The following is a 24621-nucleotide window of genomic DNA, read 5'->3' as shown; positions in this document are numbered from 1 at the left end:
GCACATATATGCTGCTCTCCCCGATCCAACCAAAACAAACCCCAGCGTGCAGTCCCGGATTGCAACGAACGAAATGGCATAGATGCCCTAGCGGCAACTGCTAGCAAAAAGACTAAGTTTTCACTCTAATGGCATATAAAACAACATAATGCTATTCTACACCGAAACAGAATGAAAACAATGGGAACCTTCTCTGGTTACACCTCCGAGGCTTCTACAATTTGCAAGCCATACGGATGCTGAGACTAAGGAAGATGAAGGAATTCTACAATTTACAATTCACGTCCCATCTGCTCATCGCGGTAAAGTTCCAACGAGAATGGTTCCCTTCGTACTCCAATCAGAGTAAATGTAAATCAAAAATGAATAACCGTTTTCAATTTCGTTGCAAAATGAAAATACAGCCGAACCATATTCTAGTCCAATCAGAGAGTGCAGCAAGCACCTCTACCGGTTTCGAAACTTATTAGTCTCTCATCAGGAGGCACATATGCTGCTCTCCCCGATCCATTCCCTGATTCTCGTTGGAACTTTACCGCGCTGAGCAGATTGGACGTGAATTGTAAATTGTAGAATTCCCTCATCTTCCTTAGTCTCAGCATCCGTATGGTGTAGTACACTGTCTGTATAGTACACTGTAGCACACATTCTGGTGAGGTGTAGAATAGCATTATGTTGTTTTATATGCCATTAGAGTGAAAACTTAGTCTTTTTGCTAGCAGTTGCCGCTAGGGCATCTATGCCATTTCGTTCGTTGCAATCCGGGACTGCACGCTGGGGTTTGTTTTGGTTGGATCGGGGAGAGCAGCATATGTGCCTCCTGATGAGAGACTAATAAGTTTCGAAACCGGTAGAGGTGCTTGCTGCACTCTCTGATTGGACTAGAATATGGTTCGGCTGTATTTTCGTTTTGCAACGAAATTGAAAATGGTTATTCATTTTTGATTTACATTTACTCTGATTGGAGTACGAAGGGAACCATTCTCGTTGGAACTTTACCGCGCTGAGCAGATGGGACGTGAATTGTAAATTGTAGAATTCCCTCATCTTCCTTAGTCTCAGCATCCGTATGGCTTACAAATTGTAGAAGCCTCGGAGGTGTAACCAGAGAAGGTTCCCATTGTTTTCATTCTGGTGGGGTGTAGAATAGCATTATGTTGTTTTATATGCCATTAGAGTGAAAACTTAGTCTTTTTCAAATATTATATTTTCCAGATTTAGCCATACGACTCACACTTACTCTAAGGATAAAATACACTATATAATCCCAGATCCCTACGGTATCAAAAGGATCTTCTTTACCATAAAGATTAACCTTTCTACCATCAATGGGTAGGTACGCATGGATTATCTAGTAAAATACAAATTTTTATATCTTTATGGCAGTGGTTCCCAACCTTTTATGTCTGGCGACCCAACTTCTGATGTTTTTTCCTATTCACGACCCATCCCTCATCCATAATGATATATAGAGCCACGCCTCGACCCACCTGAAATCGGCCCGCGACCCACTAGTGGGTCGCGACCCACCGGTTGGGAAACGCTGCTTTATGGTATCGCAAATTTGAAACGTGACTTTTCATGAGATAATGTTTATACCCAGTGTAAGGTATTTGCATTTAAAAATATCATTTTTGTTATTCTTTGAATTGAGAAAAATATTTCAGTTGTTTACGGTTCCACCGGTACCCAAACAAATGCGCCTGCAGATTATTTTTCAGAGAAAGGTGTTTTATTGGATTTTATGGCTTCTTTCAATTCTTTGGATGCGGTTGTCGTGTAATTTAGTGTTGTACTGATGGCTGAAAGTTTAGAGTTAACAGAAAAAAAATAATAAATAAAAAAATACTTATAGACTAAATACAATACAATAGGTACAAGACCCTGTCTGAGTCCACTGTTTATTTGAAACCTGCCAGACAGTTTATTATTAGGGAAATTAACGAAAAGGAATAAAAATCTTCATTAGTTCAGATATTGTTCCATACTTCATAATTATTATCAGTAGATTTTCGTAATTGATTAATTAAACCTATAGACTCGCTGTATGTATTTATGTACTCAATTATAATTTATGAATCGAAGTTCGTCTTTGCGGCACTGAATTCTTGACCTAAATATATAACCACGCAATCTACTTCGACACGTTTTCAGTTTGTGTGTATCAAGGGATCACATTCGACAGAACAGATTATACTTGGTTTCTAATGACGACTCGGAAATTGGCGCCTTTATCGTTCAGACGAAATCTTTTTATTCATTATCTAAATGTGTCGTAGTATTCTTTTGATTTGAATACCACGTAAATAAACCAAATTAGGTTTTATTCAGTTAGTAATTATCCGACTTGATAATTTGGTTGGGGTATTTTTTGGTTATACACACACTTCTCTAAGAAATTAAGGAACCAGCTTAAAAATGGGTCATTTTTAATGTCTCAAATTTCCTAAACCTGTTGTCCGATTTAAGTCATTTTTTTAACATGTTGTAACCTTATTCTTTAACAATATCGCTGTAATAATATTGTTGCTAGACAGGTATATTGTCATTGTATACCGGGTGTACCAATCAAACTGTGTTTTTTCTCAAAGTTCGCATCACCTTGTAAAATATTCTAGCATTTATAAAATACTGAAATTAAAACCCAACTATAGCCTCTGTTTTCTTAACATTCTGTTTTTTGATTCATTCGTTTATGTTGAATAATAAAAAGTTCGGTACTTTAACATCTAGCCCTGCTTTTCATTAATACGGGGTGTTTTTAAGCATAGGTATAGCAAACTTTAACAAGTAATTCTGTTTAATATAGCTTCTGTTTCGTTCAAATAGGTTGTTTTCTTTGATTTTCATAGCAAAAACCGATTTCTCTGGGTAATTTCCATAACTTATCTCGGCCAAAGTGAGGAAAATTATTATCTCTTATTGTCTTTAATATGATATCCAATGTTTAAATAAAACAAATGAACTTTTCACTGATGGACGTTTTTATGAAAGTTGTAAATACATAGACTTTAGATACATAAATGGAAGTAAATATTTCGTGGGTAAATGTTTTCAATCTTGCAATACAATGCCATTAAGGAATTAAAAATGTCCTTTTTATCATTAGTATCAATGTAAAGGCAATAGGAGATAATAATTTTCCTCACCTTAGCCGAGATAAGTTATGGAAATTACCTAGAGAAATCGGTTTTTGATATGAATATCAACTTATCTTCAACAACGATTGAAGATATTCTTTGTTGGCGAAGGCAATATTTGACAATGATAAGATTTTGATTAGAAGGAAGATACATTTTCAATTTAGATGAAACCTGGCTAAACGAAAATCATAACGTTTCAAAAGTATATTTAGAAGTCTCGATAAACTTTTCTAGAAGGATATTCTACTGGTTTGAATGTCCCCGCAGGAAAGGGTACAAGATCAACAATCACGCACATTGCTAGCGAACATGGTTTTGTGAAGAATGGTTTACATATTTGAGTTTGTTTCAAAATCCACAAAAGATTATCAGGAAGAAATTAACTCCGATGTTTTTGAGGATTGCTGATCTCAAGTATTGCATTTTCTACCAAATAATGCTATCGTTGTTTCCGATAACGCCAGCTATTACTCAAGATTAGTGGAAAAGCTACCGAAGGTCTCATGAAAAAAAAAAATAGATAAGTAAAGGTACATTGAAAATGACCACAAGATACTGACATTGAAAATAATTTACAGATTAGGATATAGCAATAAAACGCAGAATAGCAATTACTAAAACTCTTTAAAGGTTAAAGGACACAAGGGAAATAAAGGCAACCGCATTGCTGGCCAGCTAGCTAGGAAGGCAGCAGGCCCAAGACTTTTACGAACTGGTCATCTTTTTGGCTTGTCAACTGCAACAATCGCGAAAATTGCCAAATGTCACTCCCATACGCAAACCGTGAAAAAATGGGAAGAAGGGCCAGGATGTAGACTTGCCAAGGCAACACTAACTGTGGGCCGGCTACACACAACGTCTTGCCTGAGAGCATGCCTGCAGAGACTCGTTTGTGCAGGTAAGAGCGTGTGTATGGACGGCAAGATTGTATCGCGCGCAGGCCTCCAAGCGCGGACGTGCTCTCGTCGACATGCTGAAGATTTTACCTTTGCAGTTTTAGGTTCTACAGTTTTATTTGGACGTGTGGCGGACGGCCCTTCAGTCCGTTCTTCAGTTCCGCAAAAGTTTTCGAGGTGGATAGACCAAGACCAGACGAAATGAGCGGCATAAGAAGTTTTTCAAAACAATTCTTAACTGAATTTATAGACTTATACAAATCTTTGCCGGCATTATGGAAGGTGAAGAGTAGAGAATATTCCGACAGGAATAAGAAAAATGAAGCATACGCTTTTATTTAATACGTAATATTTTATTTTTTTTTTATTAATTGATTCTAAAATAGGGAATTCTTTAAAATCATATAATTTTTTTACCGTTTTTTTAAGATTAACTATTATAATAATTATTAAATTTTCAAAATTCGTCTACACATTTAAAAAGAGCATAAAAATTGCTCGCTTCAATTTTTTGCGCAAGCAATTTAATGACATTCATTTTGAAATAATTAGGTATATCGAAATTTTTGTTTTAAAAGTACGAGTTCTTAAAAAATTCGACATAATTTCAAAATTAAAATCATTGAATTGTGTGCGCAAAAAATGGAAGCTCCATTAAAACTCTTTTCAAATGTGCAAACGGGTTTTGAAAATTTCAATATACAGGATATTGTTTCAAGGTCACAATAGATTTATAATTTTGCTTAATCTGGACCTGGATTTTTTTTGTTATTAGTAGTTGGGTGGTTTGGATTCTAAATGTGACATATGTGTACCAAATATCAAAAAAATGTACAAGGTGGTTCTTAAGTTATGGATCCAGAAAGAAATGGCAACATTGATAAACACCCTGTAACTAATAACTAAGTTATAAAGTCGGTGGAGCAATAAATTTAGTATGTCTAGAACCGCCTCATTTACGTCTATTCACCATTCAAGTATTTCCGTTTCCCAATGAAACACCCTGTATACTACTTCACTTCATCTTGATTGCGGCCTGCAAGCTGTGGCACTAGCTACGGACGGGGTCGAGTTCGCTCCCAATGGTAAGAATTTTACCTGAACTAAAAAAGGTAGAGTCCGAATTGGCTCCCATAGACAAAATTTATTTTATCTAAACATGTCGAAAATATCACCCAGCGTTGTCACTTCTTTCAAATTTTCTCTTTTTGTTAGAAACAGGTACCTTCCTAGAAATATCTATGGGAAAGGAGGAAGACCTAATCCTTCGGTCCTAACTTAACTTTCGGGTATTAGAGTGTAGAGCGCAAACCGGCCGATTTCAGGTAAGAGCGCAAAACGGTCGAGCGCATACCAGCCGACACCGATAATTTGTGTTAAAATTGCCACATATGCCAATGTTGAACTAAAACAAACTCTAAAAGTATTTGTCTAAAAGTATAATTTTCCTATAAAAAGTCTATATCACTATGTAAATTTCCTAAGCAGTATAAATATTACACGATTTGGCAACAATGTCTAATGTTTCCGCGATTATATGAGAGCCTACCCGCATTCATGCGGGAGCCAATTCGTACCCTTCTAAAATATACCTGAACGAAGCGGAGCGAACTCGACTTCACCCCTAGCTACTATGTGGCCCAGGAAAGAAAAGGTAAGGTTGAGTATCGCTGAATATAAGGTATAAGATAAGGCCGAACTTCACCTAGATGTACCGGATAAAAATTATTGGATATGTAATTTAGCATGTTATTAATTACAAAAAACAACATTTATTTATTTAAAAAGGGTTCAAGGCAGGTTTTGTTTATATTCGATTCAGAGTTGGACTACCATCTCCATATAGCAACTATTTCAGCATCCTTATGCATCATCAGTGAAGATTATGCAGTCACAACTCTGAAGGGAATACAAACATTCTGCCTCTTTTAAGGCAAAACATCGCGATGCAATGAACCCACCTTTTATTTATTTATTTATTTATATTTATAGTAATATACAAATGACCTGGTCACTGGTCTCTTGTGACTAATCCAGGTCGTTTCCTGATGGGATTACAGTAGTTTATTACAATATCTTTTACAAAGAATTTTTTCTGAGTAATTAACAATAGCCCTAATCTACTACTAATTATGAAAACTACAAATTGTAAACAATTCTAATAAACAATTCTAATGAACAAATAATAACAAATAAACAAAAACTAATAAACAAAAGATAAATTATTACTTTTTTTTGAACATATAATTTTTATAAAAGTGCTCCCATTTCTCATTCTCAGATGAGAAATGCCAGCACTATTCATCTAAAAATAGTCACGAATAATTTTAAGGCTCTGGGTACATAATTCGCAAATATTTTACGTGTATCCCTACTTTTTCTGTCTTTACACGGCAAATTACGTGTAGTAAAATTCACACTGGTATTGATATGTAAACATTACTAGAATGTCATTCTACTTGAAAATGTCATCATTAATTTAAAGAGATGGGTTTTGAATGTTCTTGGATAACTGTTATTTTTATAACTGGAAATTATTAATTCAGTTAATAAATGTGATAATTTTTTCACTAACTATGTATTCAGTGATTATAATAATTTATTTGTACAACAAAGACTAATACTCAATCGAGAAAAGAAGAAAAGTGTTAAAGTGATTTTTTAATAATATATTGTTATGGAACGCTTACAATTTTGAACATCTTTAACAACAAAATACTTGGATCACAGAATATATTATCCTGATGTATTCTCTGCTTGGATCTTCCACAAATAATACACAATAAATAACTTTTTATTAAGTTCACGTCTTAAATCAATTATTTATCAAATACACTATATTTCAATAATATTTAATCAATAACTCAACATATTCCCGATGCAATGTCAAATATTTAAAATTGTCACTGATTGTCAGTGTCTGACTGACAATATATGCTGACAATATTATATTCGGCTGAGTGCGTTGTAAGACAAAGATAGATTTGGAAAATATTACCACGGCATTGTGTTTATTTTTTTCGAATCCTGAAAAAACCAATAAATATTTTTGAAAAATTTAAACGCAGAATGAAAGACTAAATTATTACCGAGGGCCGAAAGTCCCTTATAATAAATAAAAAGTTTATTTTGAATAATATATTTGAAATTAAAAATCACACTAAATTTTCTCTTAGTTTTTCACCCCTGTAACTTATTAAAATAAACATTATAGAAGTTCTCAGGGACTTTCGGCCCTCGCTAATAACGTGATCTTTCATTCTGCGTTTAAATTTTTCAAAAATACTTATTAGTTTTCTCAGGATTCGAAAAAAATGAATCCCCATTTGAATAGCATTGCAGCCGAAAATACGTACCGATCCTCTTAAGTGCAGGTCTAATCGACTTTATGATATTCTCAATGGTATTTCGGTGAGCCTCAGACCATTAAGTTTTAAAATTTCAGGTTTTTAGTTTAATTTTTTTTTTGTTTGATTAATAATTTTTTGATTTTTGATTTATTTTATTTTATTTTATATTTACACAAAAAACAACAGGTGCCCGATCTAATTTTGTTCTAAATATAATTAATTAATAATTAAAAAATGACTTCCTTTATTAATTAAAAAAAAATTCGAACCGGCCAGATATTATTTCAGATTTTTTGGTTTATTCTAAACAAAAAAGGCCTGTTGTAATTCTTCTCTAAATTGATCGTTTTCGAGTTATAAACAATTTAAAACTGAAAAAAGAACTAGCTCAAAACCTAAGTAAAAAATATTATTTTTGAAAATACGAAGTACCTAAATTTAAGTTCAAACCTTATTTTACACTAAGCACCAAAATTAACGGACCGCCTTAAAAATGGGACATTTTTTATGTATTGTATTTAATAAACCTGTTGTCCGATTTTAGTGATTTTTTTAATATGTTATAGCTTTATTTTTCAAAAATATCTACATATGTAATAATATTGTTACTAAACAGATAAGTGTCATTGTATACCGGGTGTAACAATGATATTGTGTTTTTTCCTCAAAGTTTGGAACACCCTGTGGAATATTCTGGCGTATATAAAATGTTAAATTTAAAACTCAACTGTAGCATTATGCTTTCTTAACATTATGCTTTTTGATTCATTAGCTTGTGTTGGATAATAAAAAAGTTAGGTACTTAAACAACTAGTCATGTTATTCATCAATACAGGGTGTTTCTAAATAAGTGCGACAAACGAGTAATTCTGCATGAAAAAATAATGACCGTTTGCTTTATAAACATATGTCCGCAAATCCTTCGTTTCCGAGATACGGGATGTTGAATTTTTTTCTTACAAACTGACGATTTATTTATTGCTCTAAAACCGGATGAGATATGCAAATGCAATTTGGTAGGTTTTAAGAGGTAGTTATTGCGCATTTTTTGGCATACAATTAAGAATTTTATATTCACCATTGGCGTGCATACGGGTCATATTACCCGTATGCACGCCAATGATGAATATAAAATTCTTAATTGTATGCCAAAAAATGCGCAATAACTTTCTCTTAAAACCTACCAAATTTCATTTGCATATCGCAACCGGTTTTAGAGCAATAAATAAATCGTCAGTTCGTAAGAAAAAATTCAACATCCCGGATCTAGTAAACGAAGCATTTGCGGACATATGTTTATAAAGCAAACGGTCATTATTTTTTCATGCAGAATTACTCGTTTGTCGCACTTATTTAGAAACAGCCTGTATTGATGAAGAACGTTGCTAGTTGTTAAAGTACCTAACTTTTTTATTATATAACATAAGCTAATGAATCAAAAAGCATAATGTTAAGAAAGCATAAGGCTACAGTTGAGTTTTAATTTCAATATTTTATATACACTAGAATCTTCCATAGGGTGTTCCAAACTTTGAGGAAAAAACACACTATCATTGTTACACCCGGTATACAATGACACTTTTATCTGTTTAGTAACAATATTATTACATATGTAGATATTTTTGAAGAATAAAGCTATAACATATTAAAAAAATCACTAAAATCGGACAACAGGTTTAGGAAATACAAGACATCAAAAATGTCCCATTTTTAAGGTGGTGCGTTAATTTTGGTGCTTAGTGTATCAGTTCTTGATAAGTATTTTGGACTTATTTAATTTTGAAACATTGTTATTTAGTTGTTAATGCCCGTCACCCCTATAAGAAACCTTCCTCATTAACAATTAAAAAATATGTTTTAGAATAAAACGTGGCTAAAATTTTTATCGGGACCTGATAAAAGAAGGTATGATCTTATATTTAGATACGTGATACAGGGCCGTAACTACGATGTTGGGGGCCCCGGGGCAAACGTAATCTGGGGGCCCCCTATCCCCCAGCGCAAGGGGGGTTTGGAAAAATGTTTGATATTTAACCCCTTGAAAACGCATTTTTCCTCCTGTGTAAACACTACACTTTCTTCTTTCTCTTTTTTTTCAGCATGTCTTGCAATAATTATAAAATTAGCAGCGCTAATGAATACATCTTCATCTGTATCTGACATTGTGGATGGATCATCAACTAATGCGTTCGTACGCTACAATGTAAGGTTCGTTCCAAGACGATACATTTGTACGATCCCTTGAACCGTCACGAAATCGATTGGACTGTTTTAATGCGCAGAATCGCCCTTGAACGGTTTTCTTTCGATCGCGAACCGATTACCGGTACATAACCCTTTTGGAACGTATTTGTGTACCATTTCAAGTTCGAGTTGCACCTGAGCCATTTTCAGTACGAGTACCACTAGTAGTTTGCTGGATGGTTAGAAATTCATTAAAATCACTTCAACTTCAAAATCTTCCTTAGAACCAATATCTGACAAATCGCTATCTTTTATGAAAAAAAAAATAATAAATTATCCATGTTTTTAAGATTAATTTGAAAAAAAAAGAATTAATAATTATTTAAACGAAAATCAAGATTCACAGGTACAAATAACGTGGATTGTGGATTATTTTGATTGAATCATCAGCTGATCTCATAGCAGTAACCCGTAAAAATGAAAACAATCCTAACTGCGCCAGTACAGTACAAATAGTTTCTGCTTGAAGGCGTGTATCAAAAGGACCGTTCAGTTACCGATTTCGAAAGGGTACATGGATCGCTTGGAACAACACAGTGTACGATACGAATCATCGTTCATGTTAGCTTGGAACGCATTTTTTTTATAATGCGCATGACGAGGGCAGTACGAAGGATGGTTTTCATATCACTTGGAACGTGCCTCTAAATGGTCTTACTTTGTAGCGAACGAATAACCAAGCGAACTACCAAGAAAACGTAAATGCACCTTAAGGTGCCTTAAGCAACTGCAATGTGAGCCAAACACAGTCAGTGAAGCTGGTCAGTGTAGTGGTGGGACTGATCCTAATGTGCTCATTCTATCTTATCCTTACCCTTCTTTTCAAAATGTGGTTCCTTTCACATACCAAGATGTGGTCTGGGAAAATTGGTTAAGACTAAGACAAAGTAGCTGGGCTGGGACCTGGGGGCCCCTGTTCCGGTTGCATTTTAATTTTTATTTCGCCAAAATATCTAATTTCCTTAGCAACAATTTATATCTTTACGAAAGGTCTCGGGGGCCCCAACTTAGCCCGGGTCCGCTCTTCCAATGGCATTTTAGGTTTTGTTACGCTGAAATAACTAATTTCCTAACTAATAATTTAAATTTTTATGTTACGGTCTCGGCGGTCCCAGCTTAGGACAGGCCTCAGGGCCCCTGTTCTGTTCCAATTGCATTTTAGTCGAAAATACTAATTTCCCCAGTGAAAACTTAAGACTTTATGTTACTGTCTTTTTAAACGCTTTTATTTAGTTCAATAGTTTGCGTCAAATCTTTAGACGTTAATTTGGCTGCCTTTTCTTCAATGCAAATGAATGAAAATTTGCAAACATATGCATTCGGGGGAACAATACAGTTAATAAAAATTTTTTTTTCATGTTTATTAATTGTTTAAATGAAAAAAAAACGATTTTAATGGAAAACGCTTAAATTCTCTTGTTTTTTACAATGTAAAAACTTGGAAACTTTTACGGATTGTATAGATAATGATACGAACAATACATAATTTCACTTTTTACGTTAATTGTTTACGTTATGCTTCATAAATAAACAATAAAGTTTCAAATTTTTTGCCGATTCCGACTACTTTTCATGTTAGTACATCATATGTTTTATACATATTTTAAGAAACATGACGATATATTTTAATGTTTGAAATTGAAAAGTGTAAGACTAAAAAGTAAAAAATAAAAAAATATGAAAAAAAAGTTTTAAGAAACGCTTTTCTTTAGTTACGGGTGACTAAAATTAAAAATATTATAAAAAATCAACTAAAAAGCAAAAAAAATTGAAAAAATCTAACACATTCGTTAAAGAAAAGCGTGGGGCGAAAACCGTTTTTCGATGAACATGCGCCACGCTTTTCTTTGACGGACGTGTTAGATTTTTTCAATTTTTTTTGCTTTTTAGTTGATTTTTTATAATATTTTTAATTTTAGTCACCCGTAACTAAAGAAAAGCGTTTCTTAAAAACTTTTTTTCATATTTTTTTATTAAAATTGTATCATTTGAAGAGATTTCGTTGATATCGGCTTTTAAATTACATATTTTTATTTTCCTCATTAAAATCTATGCACGGCCAACCAAGAAGAGGCCCCCCTTGGCCGGGGGCCCCGGAGCATCGCCTCGGTTGCCCCAATGGTAGTTACGGCCCTGACGTGATGATTACAAAAATGATATTTTTTACTTGTGTTTTTGACCCTTGAAAATCGTCATCTTTCGTTCTTTTTTTTCAGTTTTAATTTGTTTATAACTCGAAAACCAGGAACTTAGAGAAAAATTACAAAAGACCTTTTTTGTTTAGAATGATTCAAAAAATCTGAAATAATATCTGCCCAGGGCAAACTTTTTTTTTTATAAAAAAAAGTATTTTTTTATTTATAGTTAAAAAAAAATTATTAGATCCGGCAACCCTTGTTTTTTGTAATTGTTAACATGTTAAATTACGTATCCAATAATTTTTATCCTATAAACAACTAGGTGAAGTTCGACCTTATATCGGATAATCGGATCCTCTACACTACAAGATTCATAAAATTGCCATAGATATATACAGTCAAACCCGCTTATTAGAATACCGGTTATAAGAATATCCCGGTTTAAGGAATAACAATTTTGAGCTCCTGAAACCCATTTGCTACATACCAATGTTTGGTTATTAGAATATCCCGGTTCCGGTTATACGAATATTTTTGCTTGGCACGAAGGCTATTCCAATAAGCGGGTTCGACTGTGTAATTAAAAACCGTGCGTAATTATTTCACTTCCATTTGCGCATAGCTCGATAAAAAAAAACGCTAAATATTTAAAAACTTTCGTTAAATTATAATAACAATTGTTTAACTTTCAATAATATGCCTACATACACAATTTACCTGTCCCCACGTGGTCGGTATTTCTGACGCAAGTTGCAATTATATATGCAAAAGATGTCAGATATATGTATCGATAACTGATAACTGTACAGCAGTACGTCACCATTTTTACAACCTCGAAAACCAATTCTGAACTGGATAATCCTCAAAATTGCATCAGACAAACATAGAAACGTGCTAAAAAGTTACATCATCTTTTTGAATCTACTTTTAGATCATTCATAGTGAACGCTGCTCTTCTTAGACGGTTTTTATATAAATATTATTATTTTATTCACCGACCTAGTGATCATGACCCAAATAAATTACAGATAAATCAACGAGTCACTCCAGAAAGGTGACTGAGACTTGTTAGGTGCTGTTAAGTTAGGTTAGGGTTGCGTTGATTCAAATTTTGAAAGATCTTCAATGAAATATGCATCGTAAATAGGAATAATTTAACTGATTTAACTAATAATCATTTCCACATAGTTAGCTACAAGAACTCGTTAAGTTTTAAGTCATATAGCTTAAAATCATTGCTTTAAAAGGTGATGCACTATGCACAAGTTAATTTTAGAATAAACATATTTACTTATAAATCATAACAGATTGAAGATAGTTTTATAAGTTAAAATTTATTTTAAACGAATACACATAATTACTACAAGAACTTGTTCAGTTTTAAGTCATATCACTTTAAATAACTGCTTTAAAAGTGGGTGCATTATACACATGGTTCGGTTACTTTTAGCAGAAGTATAATATTTTCTAACAGATTGAAGCTACTTTTATAAGTTAAACTTTATTTTAAACCAATATTTAGTTGAGTTAATAATTTTTAAATTACATAGGTACATATAAAAAACTAAATAAAAATTTGTTAATTATTAATTTCTTAGAAAATTCAGTCAAAAGATTATGTCTTTTTTATATATTTTTAAATACTTCTGGAAAAGTAGTGAAATAATAATATATTTTATCACGTGTACCTATTAAAAATTAATGTGTCTATTCATATAAAAAAGTAATTCTGGTAATCTGGCATAACATAATTTATTTATAAAACAAAACTTAATAAATGGGGGCACAAACAATTGCTTTAATCATTGACAAACTCACCAATTATTTAAGTCTGGAATCACTAATAATATAAATATCACTCACTAATTAACTTTTTGTCTACTATCACCACGAGTGCGAACTACCAAGATCAACTGACTAAAACTCAAGTTTCAGAGTTTGTGCTTAACTGCTTTTTTGATCGCCATAGCCGGCTAGTGTTTGAATTCTTCGCCCCACTACTGGATTATTTTAGTACGGTGGACAATCTGCTGAAAATAAAATTATTTTATTTTTCACTTGCAATTATTGTTTTCACCTAATTTTGAAAAAAAATGTGAAATCGTTGAATTATCCACGTGCGTCTGTCCATGCGTGTGTCCGTAAAGACAACTCCGTCATCATACCAGGTAGAATGGCAAATGGGGTGTCGAATGTCGAATAAAAGCTTATAATCCAAGGATGGTACTAAAAGTGATAAATTTGACATAGGACTTCCGGATTTAGAAATGCAACCAGAAGTACTGTTTTAAAGTCACCGAAATAGTACAAGTGATATATTATTGGACGCGCCTTCGCAAGACGAGAACAAATATATACTTCCGGTTTCATGACTGTCTGTCTGTCTGTCCGTCCGTCCGTACTAGGTAGAATGGCAAATAAGGTGTCGAATGAAAGCTTATAATCCAAGGATGTTACTAAAAGTGATAAATTTAACATAGGACTTCCGGTTTTAGAAATGCAACCGGAAGTACTTACTGTTTTAAAGTCACCGGAATAGGGCTTTTACGGAGTAACCGTCCGGAGCATCGGTATGGCGTTTATTATTACAATGATGGCTTTTAGTTTCATCCCTGTTCTGTTGGTTCGAATATCATTATCTTAATTTAGTCCCCCCATTTTCAACCCTATCTACAGTTGCGTCATTCTTGATCTGCGGACCCCGCTCGCAGAAACCTTACGGGCAATAGCTCTCTGTCAAATGCTCTGAAACTTTGGGTTCTGGCAGTCCTTGATGTGTAGAACAAAAGACTCAATGGGCCCCTAGCTCCAAAAAATCATGTTTTTAAGATATAAGCCTCTGAAGTTATATGTACAATGAGGACGTTTGAGTTGGAATAAATTCATTTTCTCGAGAATGGGCGACTCTGGAGATAAATTACGAATCAGGTCGATTTTTATTTTTAAATTATAATTTTTTGCCATATATATCATACTAGTGACGTCATCCATCTGGGCGTGATGACGCAATCAATGACGTTTTTAAATAAGAATAGGGATCGTCTGACAGCTCATTTGAAAGGTTATACAATTCTCTATTCACTAATATAAACATTAACATAAATATTTATACAGGGTGACCAAAATTTTTTTGGAATTAAATTAATTGAGACAGTAAGAAGAATGTATATAATTTATTTATTTCGAAATACATTTGACTGCTGTCAGAAAATAGAAAAAAATATTAATTTGAAAAATAATTATTGCTTTTCGCTTAAATTAAATGTTCAAACTGCTAAAAGGCAGGTGGGTGAGAGCTTTAATATTGAATTTAAGTGATTTCAAATCTCAAGTCTCAATCAATTTAATTCAAAAAAAATTTTTGGGCACCCTGTATAAATAGTTATGGTCATGTTTATATTAGTGAATAGAGAATTGAATAACCTTTCAAATGAGCTATCACACGACCACTATTCTTATTTAAAAAAAATCATCGATTGCGGCATCACGCCCAGATGAATGACGTCACTAGTATGATTTATATGCCAAAAAATTATAATTTAAAAATAAAAATCGACCTGATTCCTAAATTATTTCCACAGGCGCCCATTCTCGAGAAAATGAATTTATTCCAACTTCCAACTCAAACGTCCTCACGGTACCTATAACTTCAGAGGATTATATCTTAAAACCATGATTTTTTGGAGCTACGCGCCCATTAAGTCTTTTGTTCTACACATCAAGGACTACCCGAACCCAAAGTTTCAGAGCATTTGACAGAGAGTCATTTCCCATAAGATTTCTGCGGGGCCCCTTTTCTGTACAAAAAACTATTTTTAAATATTTAATATGCCGTTTATTCTTACAGCGATGGCTTTTATTTTCATCCCTATTGGTCCTAAATTCATTATCTTAAATTAGTCCCCTTATTTTCAACCCTATTTACAGTTGCGTCATTATTCATCTGAAACAAGGTCTAAAATGGAGCATATTTCAATAACGACGCAACTACCCTGTGGTGGCTCAGCACATACTTACAGTTCTGTCGATTTTGTATCATCTGTATACAGTATTTTAGAAGCTAATTACGCAATAAACAGGAATTTACAAAATTTGAAGTTACGTCATTCTTATTCCGAACCGCCGATATATACTTCCGGTTTCATGACTGTCTGTCCGTCCGTCTGTCCGTCCGTCCGTACCAGGTAGAATGACAAATGAGGTGTCGAATGAAAGCTTATAATCTAACAGCCGGTTTCACAAAGTCAAGTTAAGAGATAACCAGAGGTCACCCCAATATATTATAATGGGGGAACCTCTGGTTATCTCTTAACCACAAGTTAACTTTACTTTGTGAAACCGGCCGGAAGGGTGGTACTAAAGGTGAGAAATTTGACCTAGGACTTTTTAAAGTCAGCAAAATAGTACAAGTGTAAACTAGTGTAAACAAGTGTAGAAGTGTAAGTAAATTATTCGATGCGTCTTCGCAAGACAAGAACAAATATATACTTCCGGATTCATTACTGTCTGTCCGTCCATCCTCGAATATAACTCCTCCGTCACTATACCAGGTAGAATGACAAATGAGGTTTCGAATGAAAGCTTATAAACCAAGGATGGTACTAAAGGTGAGAAATTTGACCTGAGACTTCCGGTTTTAGAAATGCAATCGGAAGTACTGTTTTAAAGTCACCGGAACAGTACAAGTTATATACAGAGAGAGTCTGTAATTTGGAATAAATTCAATATCTCAAATTCTAATTGTTTTTTTGAAAAATGCTCAGACTCGTCGATTAGTATTTCACATTTTCCTTTTTGACATACAATAATAATGTATACAGGGTGTCCCAATTTACAGATATGACGTCATCGTTGATTTTCTTAAATGGCAACACTGTGATTTTGATAGCTATTTTGATAGGGTGTGTAAAGTTATACACAACTGCAAAATATCAAATTTTTATTCTCTACCATTTACAAGATAATAGCTATTCATCCTATCAAAAGCACCCTATCAAAATAGCTATCAAAATGACAGTGTTGCCATTTAAGAAAATCAATGATGACGTCATATCTCTAAATTGGGACACCCTGTATACATTATTATTGTATGTCAAAAATGACAATTTAAAATACTAATCGACGGGTCTGAGCATTTTTCAAAAAAACAATTAGTATTTTAATTATTGAATTTATTCCAAATTACAGACATAACTTTGTTATTTTCTATTACCTTGTAAATGGTAGAGAATAAAAATTTGATATTTTGCAGTTGTGTATAACTTTACACACCCTATCAAAATAGCTATCAAAATGACAGTGTTGCCATTTAAGAAAATCCAAAAAGGACAATTTGAAATACTAATCGACGGGTCTGAGTATTTTTAAAAAAAAACAATGAATATTGGAGATGTTGAATTTATTCCAAATTACAGACTCTATTTTTGCGGTTTCATGACTATCTGTCCGTCTGTCCGTTCGTCCACGAATATAACTCCCCCGTCACTATAATAGATAGAATGACAAATGAGGTATCGAATGAATGCTTATAATCCAAGGATGTTACTAAAGGTGAGAAATTTGACCTGAGACTTCCGGTGTTAGAAATGCAATCGGAAGTACTGTTTTAAAGTCACCGGAATAGGACAAGTGATATATTATTCTACGCGCCTTCGCAAGACAAATCTATTCTTTCGGTTTCATGACTGTCTGTCCGCCTGTCCGTTTGTCCGCGAATATAACTCCTCCGTCACTATACCAGGTAGAATTACAAATGAGGTGTCGAACGAAAGCTTATATACCAAGGATGGTACTTCTTCTTTAAGTGTCATCTCCGCGACGGAGGTCGCCAATCATCATAGCTATTCAGATTTTAGAGACGGCTGCTCTGAAAAGTTCATTTGATGAACATCCGTACCATTCTCTCAGGTTGCGCTGCCACGATAATCTACGTCTCCGTATGCTTCTCTTTCTAATGTCCGAGATATCCCAATTTTCTTGTTTTGATGGTATTTAAGATTTCCATTTCTTTATTCAACCTTCTCAGAACCTCTTTGTTTGTGACGTGTTCTGTCCACGATATTTTCAGAATTCTTCTGTACACCCACAGCTCGAATGATTCTAGTTTTTTTATTGATGGAGCATAGGAAGGATGGTACTAAAGGTGAGAAATTTGACCTTAACTTCAGGTTGTAGACATGCAGCTGGAAGTACTGTTTTAAAGTCACCGGAAGTGTACAAGCGATATATTATTCGAAGCGTCTTAGCAAGGCGACAACAAATATATACTTCGTGTTTCATTACTGTCTGTCCGCGAATATATCTCCTCTGTTATTAATACAAATATAATGCCAAATGAGGTGCAAAATGAAAGCTTTTAACCAAAGGATGGTATTCTTCTTCTTCTTTCTCGAAACTCCTTATGCCCCTCAGGGGCGTCGGAGGTTTTATTCATCTTCTATTAATCTCTTCCATTTCTTGCGGTCCTTTGCTAACTCTTTCATTTGTTGATGTGTTTTTCCTTTTTCCTGTCCAATTTCTATAATCTGATCGATCCATCTCTTCCTTGGCCTTCCTTTCCTTCTTTTACCATATCTATTCGATTCCAACAATTGCTTTGGTAGTCTTCCCTGGTCCATTCTGTTAATGTGTCCATACCATTTTAATTTTCTTTTTTGTATCTTGGTTATTATCGATTCCTGTTTCAGTCTTTGTCTAATATCTTCATTTCTTATTCTGTTAAATTTCGTTTTTCCTGCTATTTTTCTTAGCTGCTTCATCTCCGCTGCGTTTATTGTACTGTCTATTTTTGCATTGTTTACCCATGTCTCACTTGAATATATTAAAGTTGGTACATATATTGCGTTGTATACCTTCAGTTTTATTTCTTTATCTATTTCTTCCTTTCCAAATATTGTTTTATTTAGTGCATTGTAGATCTTATTTGCTTTTTTCGCTCTGTATGAGATTTCTTGATCTATCTTTCCATCCTCTGATATTATTCCGGTATCTTTTCTGTTCTCCACGCTTCCCTCATTATTTCCAGTAGCCAAAGCTTGCCTCGTTCTCCCACGTACTTCATCATCTCCGGATCTATCTCATCGGCACCTTCCGCTTTTCCAATCTTTATTCTTGCCAATCCTTCTTCAATATCTTTGATATGAATTTCGTCTACTCGATTGTCTTTATCCACTTCTCTTGCCTGCTGTCCTCTCTCCTCATTTTGTTGGCTACTTGCCTCGAATTTTTCTTTATAGTGCTTATTCCATTTGGTTAGTATGTCTTGTATGTTTGTTTTCAATTCACATCGCTCATTTCTAATTCCTCTTATTTGTTTCCTTTTTGTTCCTTTCATGCTTCTTATTTTATTCCAAAACTATTTATTGTTATTGCCAAAACTTTCGTTCAATTCTTCACCGGATTCCTTCCAGCTCTTCTTCTTCGCATCTTTTACTAGTTCTTTCACTATATTTCTCTGTCTTCTGTTCTGCCTTCTACTTCAAAGGATGGTATTAAAGATAATAAATTTGACACCGGACTTCCGGTTTTAGATTTGCAACCTGAAGTCACCGAAATAGTATAAGCGATATATTATTCGACGTGCCTCAGCAAGATAAGAACAAATGTATAATTTTGGTTTTTATATAATTTCCGATTAAAAAGTTCTAATCGGAAGTGCCATATTATAGTTGCAGAACTTGACTCTTTAGTCCCGGTTTTGAAATAATTTCCGTTTAAACAATTATGACCGAAAGTTTAGTAAAAATAATTCAAAATTAGTGAAATCGTATATTAATCGGCGGAAAGTTACACGAAGAGTTCAAATATCGACTTCCGGTTCTACGTTCGATCACTATAAGTGCAAACCTAGGACTTACGAAGTCCAATTACTTGTTTAATATATGTACAACAACAACAATAGTACATTGTGCAACAAGTGCAGAAAGGTACTAATTTCTCACGAGTTTGAAAAGTTGCGGTACGAGCGCAAGCGAGTGCCGCAATTCAAACGAGTGAGAAATTACCTTTCTGTACGTGTTACACACCATACTTTTTCTACAACCACAGTTTTTGCTAAAAGTAAATATCACAATTTCCAAACGAAGATTTATTATAATAATAAATTATAAATTTTAAACTGTAGGTATTTAATTAATACTAATCAATTTAAATTCCTTATACCGAAACAAATTACACAGAAATCAGTTAAAAAATTAATACACTGCCTTAATTTTTTTGAATTTAAACTATCTTAAAAAATTATTACACAACAGTGTCACATTTAACGTTATATTTATGCAGTCACGGATTTCCACCAAACCTACTTCATTCGACGTATCTTGCTGAGGTTGCTAAATCCTTATTGGTTAATTGATAATTATAAAATGTTTATTAAGAATAAAATTGTAAAATAAAACAGTTGTAACATCCATAATTTAATTTCTATTTGATAATTAAGTATAATAATTGTCTTACAGGTTGTATATTTGTCTACACTTTAACAACAGATGTAAACAGAACATATAACGTTACTCAGAATGAAGTAGTCATTTGTAAAATACCAAATGCGTTCAAAAATAATGTGTTAAAGTAGCGAATTTTGCAGATTTCTCGGACTTAAGTTAAATCGGTTCTTTTTTGAAAAGCACTATCAAATCTAATATCTTAAATAAAACCGTTTTATCTAAACATGGTATAATTATATTTATGATTTTATTGTGGAATGTAATGGTACTGTGATATTTTCTCACAGTACCTATAAGATATATGACATTAGTGTGCAGAAAAGAGACGTTTCTGTGCCAGAAAGTTCTTTTCTGCACATAAAGTATGGTACCCACCTTGGTTTATTATGGCTCTTTATCTGTCGTACCTAGACAAAATGAGATTGTCCGTATCGTGTTGAGGTCCGTTTTTGCCACTCTCCTACGCTCTCGGAAATGAAACGGCGTGTATATATTACTCATATGTGGGGTAATTTTATTCTTCGTTAAAACATGTCTCATATATGCTCCAGGGGATTCAGGTCGGGAGATTGTGCTGGTCAGGCAACACGTCAATAGCTTCGTTGACAAGCCAGTCTGTGACCAAGCGTGATACATGTGGACGAGAATTATCATGCATAAGGTGGAAGGTTTGACCAACATCACCACCAAACGGACGAACTATAAGTTGAAGAATGGTGTCGAAGTACTGCTAAGCTGTAAGGAAGCGATCTGAAAAAGCGTTCTGCCGCCGATAATTATCCCGCCCCATACCATTATTTTATTACACACCTCTATGTGTAAAATTCCTAGACATGTCTTTTACATTTCCATATATCTCCATACTCTTACTCGACAAGAATCTGGCTGAAATACAAATTTAGATTCGTCGGAGAAGAATACAGTTTTGATATTCTTGGTACCACTCTAATTTTGCAGGGAAATTGCCTCTGCAGATATGCTGACATCTCAATGGCCTTTGACTGTGGAGATTGGCTTCATGGAGACGATTTCTTACAGTATCGCGGGCTATGGTTACCTGGTGTGCCAGCTGCAAGTCGCTAACTAATTCAGGTGCTGTAATTGTTGGTTTTCTTCTAGCGGCTAATGCTAAAAATCGATCTTGAGCTGCAATGGTAGCGCGATCACGTCCTGAATAACATTCGGCTGGACTTCCCGTGTTAAAAAAAACACCGTCACAATAGACTTATAACACTTTGGCAGACTCCCATAAGTTCAGCTACATTATTTTGCTGTATGCGACCTTGAAGAAGACCTACAGCCCTATTCATCTACCTAATCCAAAGTTTAACGACGTCGCTCTGTGATAAAAACGATTTTTTCAATGCACTAATTAATCAAGAACTTAATAACACCAATAAAATCGAAACCACCAGAATATTTATTGCAGTATAAAAACTATAGGTTTTTCTTTTTCTGTAGTTTGTCAAATATTCGTTATCATTTGTGCCGTTTTGTGTTAGTTATCTTGTGTTACTACTTTATTGTTATCTTTAGTCAGCTGCTAGCCTAAGTATGTGAAAGCATCAATTATATATTATTCTTCTAGATATCTGGTTGCTTGACCTAGTACTAGTACAACACATATATTTGGTTTTTTTGGGCATGTGGTAGTACGGGATCCGAATAGGAGGTCGAAATGTACCCATCTGCTTGCCGGATGAAACGTTTTTTATTACATTTCATAGATAGACAAACAAGACCAGCATGGGTTGCCTATCAAAATCGTGTCATAGCTATTCTTAAGGGGGGTCGTAGAGGGTTGAAATCAACATTTTAAGCAAATTTTTGTGACTCTTTTTGAAAGTATGAGAGAATAATTTTATTTTTAAATTAAATAAGCATATTAAGTATACTTCAAAGAATATTAAAAAAAATCAAGAAAATATATTGAAAAATAAGAAAACGGTGGCAAATTTTTAGACACCTCAAAAAAGCAATGAATTTTGCGGTGGGCATCAGAATTTATCATTAGATGATGGTAGGCAAAACATTCAAAAAGATTTTATTATATTATGAGTTTTTCGACGTAACGCTGTCAAGTTTCTTTTAGTTTTAATGATCTTTGACTTTTTAGTATCACTCAGAAGTCAAAACAACGAAATTTTTTACAGAAAAAAAGGTGAAAATCAACATATTTATTATTTCTAAATAAAATATAACCATAAAACAAAATATATCTCGACAGTGTTACCTCAAGGAATGTCTAAAGAAAATATGTACAAAATTCCAGGTGAGTTGGTCAAGTAGTTTTTGAGTTACAATGTCTACAGGCTTTGAAAAAAGCAGTTTTGAGAAAAAGCTTTTAAAGTATTCTCAACTTTTATTTTCATTTTTTTTTGTCTGTCAAATTGTAAAGTGATGCACACCGGAATATGTTTTTGAATCGCGGGATAATTTACAAAAGAAAATGAGAACAGCCGTTGACCGTTTCTCAGTACGCTTAAGAGCGCTGGCGCGAAGATGCTGCAAAGCGAGTCGAAGGTAGGGAGATAGTGTTGAATATCCCTATCTTCGACTCGCTTTGCAGCAGATTCGCGTCAGTACGCTTGAACATAACGAACAACGGTCAACAGCTGTTCTCATTTTTTTTTGTAAATGACCCCGCGATTCAAAAACACATTCCGGTGTGCATAACTTTACGATTTGACAGCCAAAAAAAAATTGAAAATAAAAAGTTGACAATACTTTAAACGCTTTTTCTTCAAAACTGCCTTTTTCAAAGGCTGTAGACATTGTAACTCAAAAACTACTTGACCGACCCACATGGAATTTTGTATATACATATTTTCTTTAGACATTCCTTGAGGTAATGCTGTCGATGTATTTTTTGTTTTATATTTATTTTTCATTTAACAACAATAAATATGTTGATTTTCGCCCTTTTTGTGCAAAAAATTTCGTTGTTTTCATTTCTGAGTGATACCAAAAAGTCAAAAATCGTTATAACTGAAAAAACTTGACAGAGTTATCTCGATAAACATATAAGCTAATAAAATCTTTTTGAATTTTTTGTTTACCATGATCCAATGATAAGTTCGGATGTCCGCCGCAAAATCCATTTTTTTTTCGATGTGTCTTTAAAAATTTGCCACCGTTGGCTTATTTTTCAATATTTTTCCTTAAATTTTTTTTGAGTATTCTTTGAATCTTACTGAATAGGTTTATTTAATTAAAAAATAAAATAATTTTATCATACTTAAAAAAAATTCACAAAAATGTGAATGAAATGGTGATTTCAACCCCTACGGCCCCCCTTAAGGATAGCTATGACACGATTTTGATAGGCAACCCATGATGGTCGTGTTTGTCTATGTATGAAATTTAATAAAAAAAATGTTTCATCCGGCAAGCAGACCTCCTATTCGGATCTTAGACTATGGTATGTGGCTTTGAAATCCACGAATATGTGGCGGGTGTCGACCCCGAACTCTAGGGTTTTTTCAAGATTTATTTATCGTATGGCAATTACAACACATTTAGAACAAAATTACAAACACTAGTAATATAGGTATATGACAAACTTTAAATAGTTACAAACAAACATCAAGTGTATTAATATAATCAATTGACTCTGAAGTTGCAAACAGGAAGTCTTCAGGGCTACCATTGTAGGATCTTGAGGGACACTCTTCAATAATGTGGTCAATGGTTTGGTTCTCCCCACAGTCACATTGAGGAGACGGGTTCTTTCCCCATTTATGTAGCATGTATGCACATCTGCCATGTCTGGTTCGGATACTATTTAGAGTGGACCATGTTTTACGTGGAAGATCAAAACCTGGTGGCTTGTGGGTAATGCAGGGCATGTTATTTTGCCATGCGTTCCATTCTTGGGACCATGCATTCGTGATGTTGAACTCCTCATGTATCATTCTTGCCGTTTTTATTGGTGGTTTTCTAGAGCGGAGACGGGTATTTCGTGCATCTTCGGTATCTTGGTGGATCGGCAGATTTATATTGTTCATGATCTTTTTGTATTCACGTGTAAGTGCGTCAACTCGTCGTAAATGTGGAGGTGGGATGTGACTTGACTTAATACTGGAAGCCATTGGGTGGGAGTTGATTTAATTGTACCAGCTATCATCCTCATAGTACTGTGCAGCTGAGTGTCGACCTTTTTTACGTGTGGGCTGTGTAGCCAAACTGGAGCACAATATTCAGCGGTCGAGAAAACAAGGGCTAAGGCAATAGAGCGGAGAGTGGAAGCCGATGCTCCCCAGGTGGCACCGCAGAGTTTCTGTATGATGTTATTTCTTGTACTCAACTTTTGGGCAGTTTTTGTTAAATGCTCTTTAAATGATAGCGTTCTGTCTAGTGTTACGCCCAGGTACTTCGGTGTTTTGTTGTGGATAAGTGGTATTTTC

General features: G+C 34.1%; 1 protein-coding gene across 2 annotated transcripts in view; it reads right to left on the bottom strand.

Annotated features, from left to right (window-relative positions):
- LOC126892332 (proton-coupled amino acid transporter-like protein pathetic) overlaps nucleotides 1–13753 on the bottom strand; it is a 193401-nt gene extending 179648 nt beyond the window's left edge. Inside the window, exon 1 of one of the 2 annotated variants that reach the window (XM_050661839.1) lies at nucleotides 13590–13753. The gene's annotated coding sequence lies outside the window, so the exon portion shown is untranslated. The remainder of the gene's footprint in view (nucleotides 1–13589) is intronic. The other variant, XM_050661841.1, reaches the window with a different exon arrangement.
- Between the last annotated feature and the right edge of the window lie 10868 nt (nucleotides 13754–24621).

Source organism: Diabrotica virgifera, chromosome 9, assembly GCF_917563875.1.
Source record: "Diabrotica virgifera virgifera chromosome 9, PGI_DIABVI_V3a".
Lineage (NCBI taxonomy): Eukaryota > Metazoa > Arthropoda > Insecta > Coleoptera > Chrysomelidae > Diabrotica > Diabrotica virgifera.
This window is presented reverse-complemented; position numbering and strand designations above follow the sequence as displayed.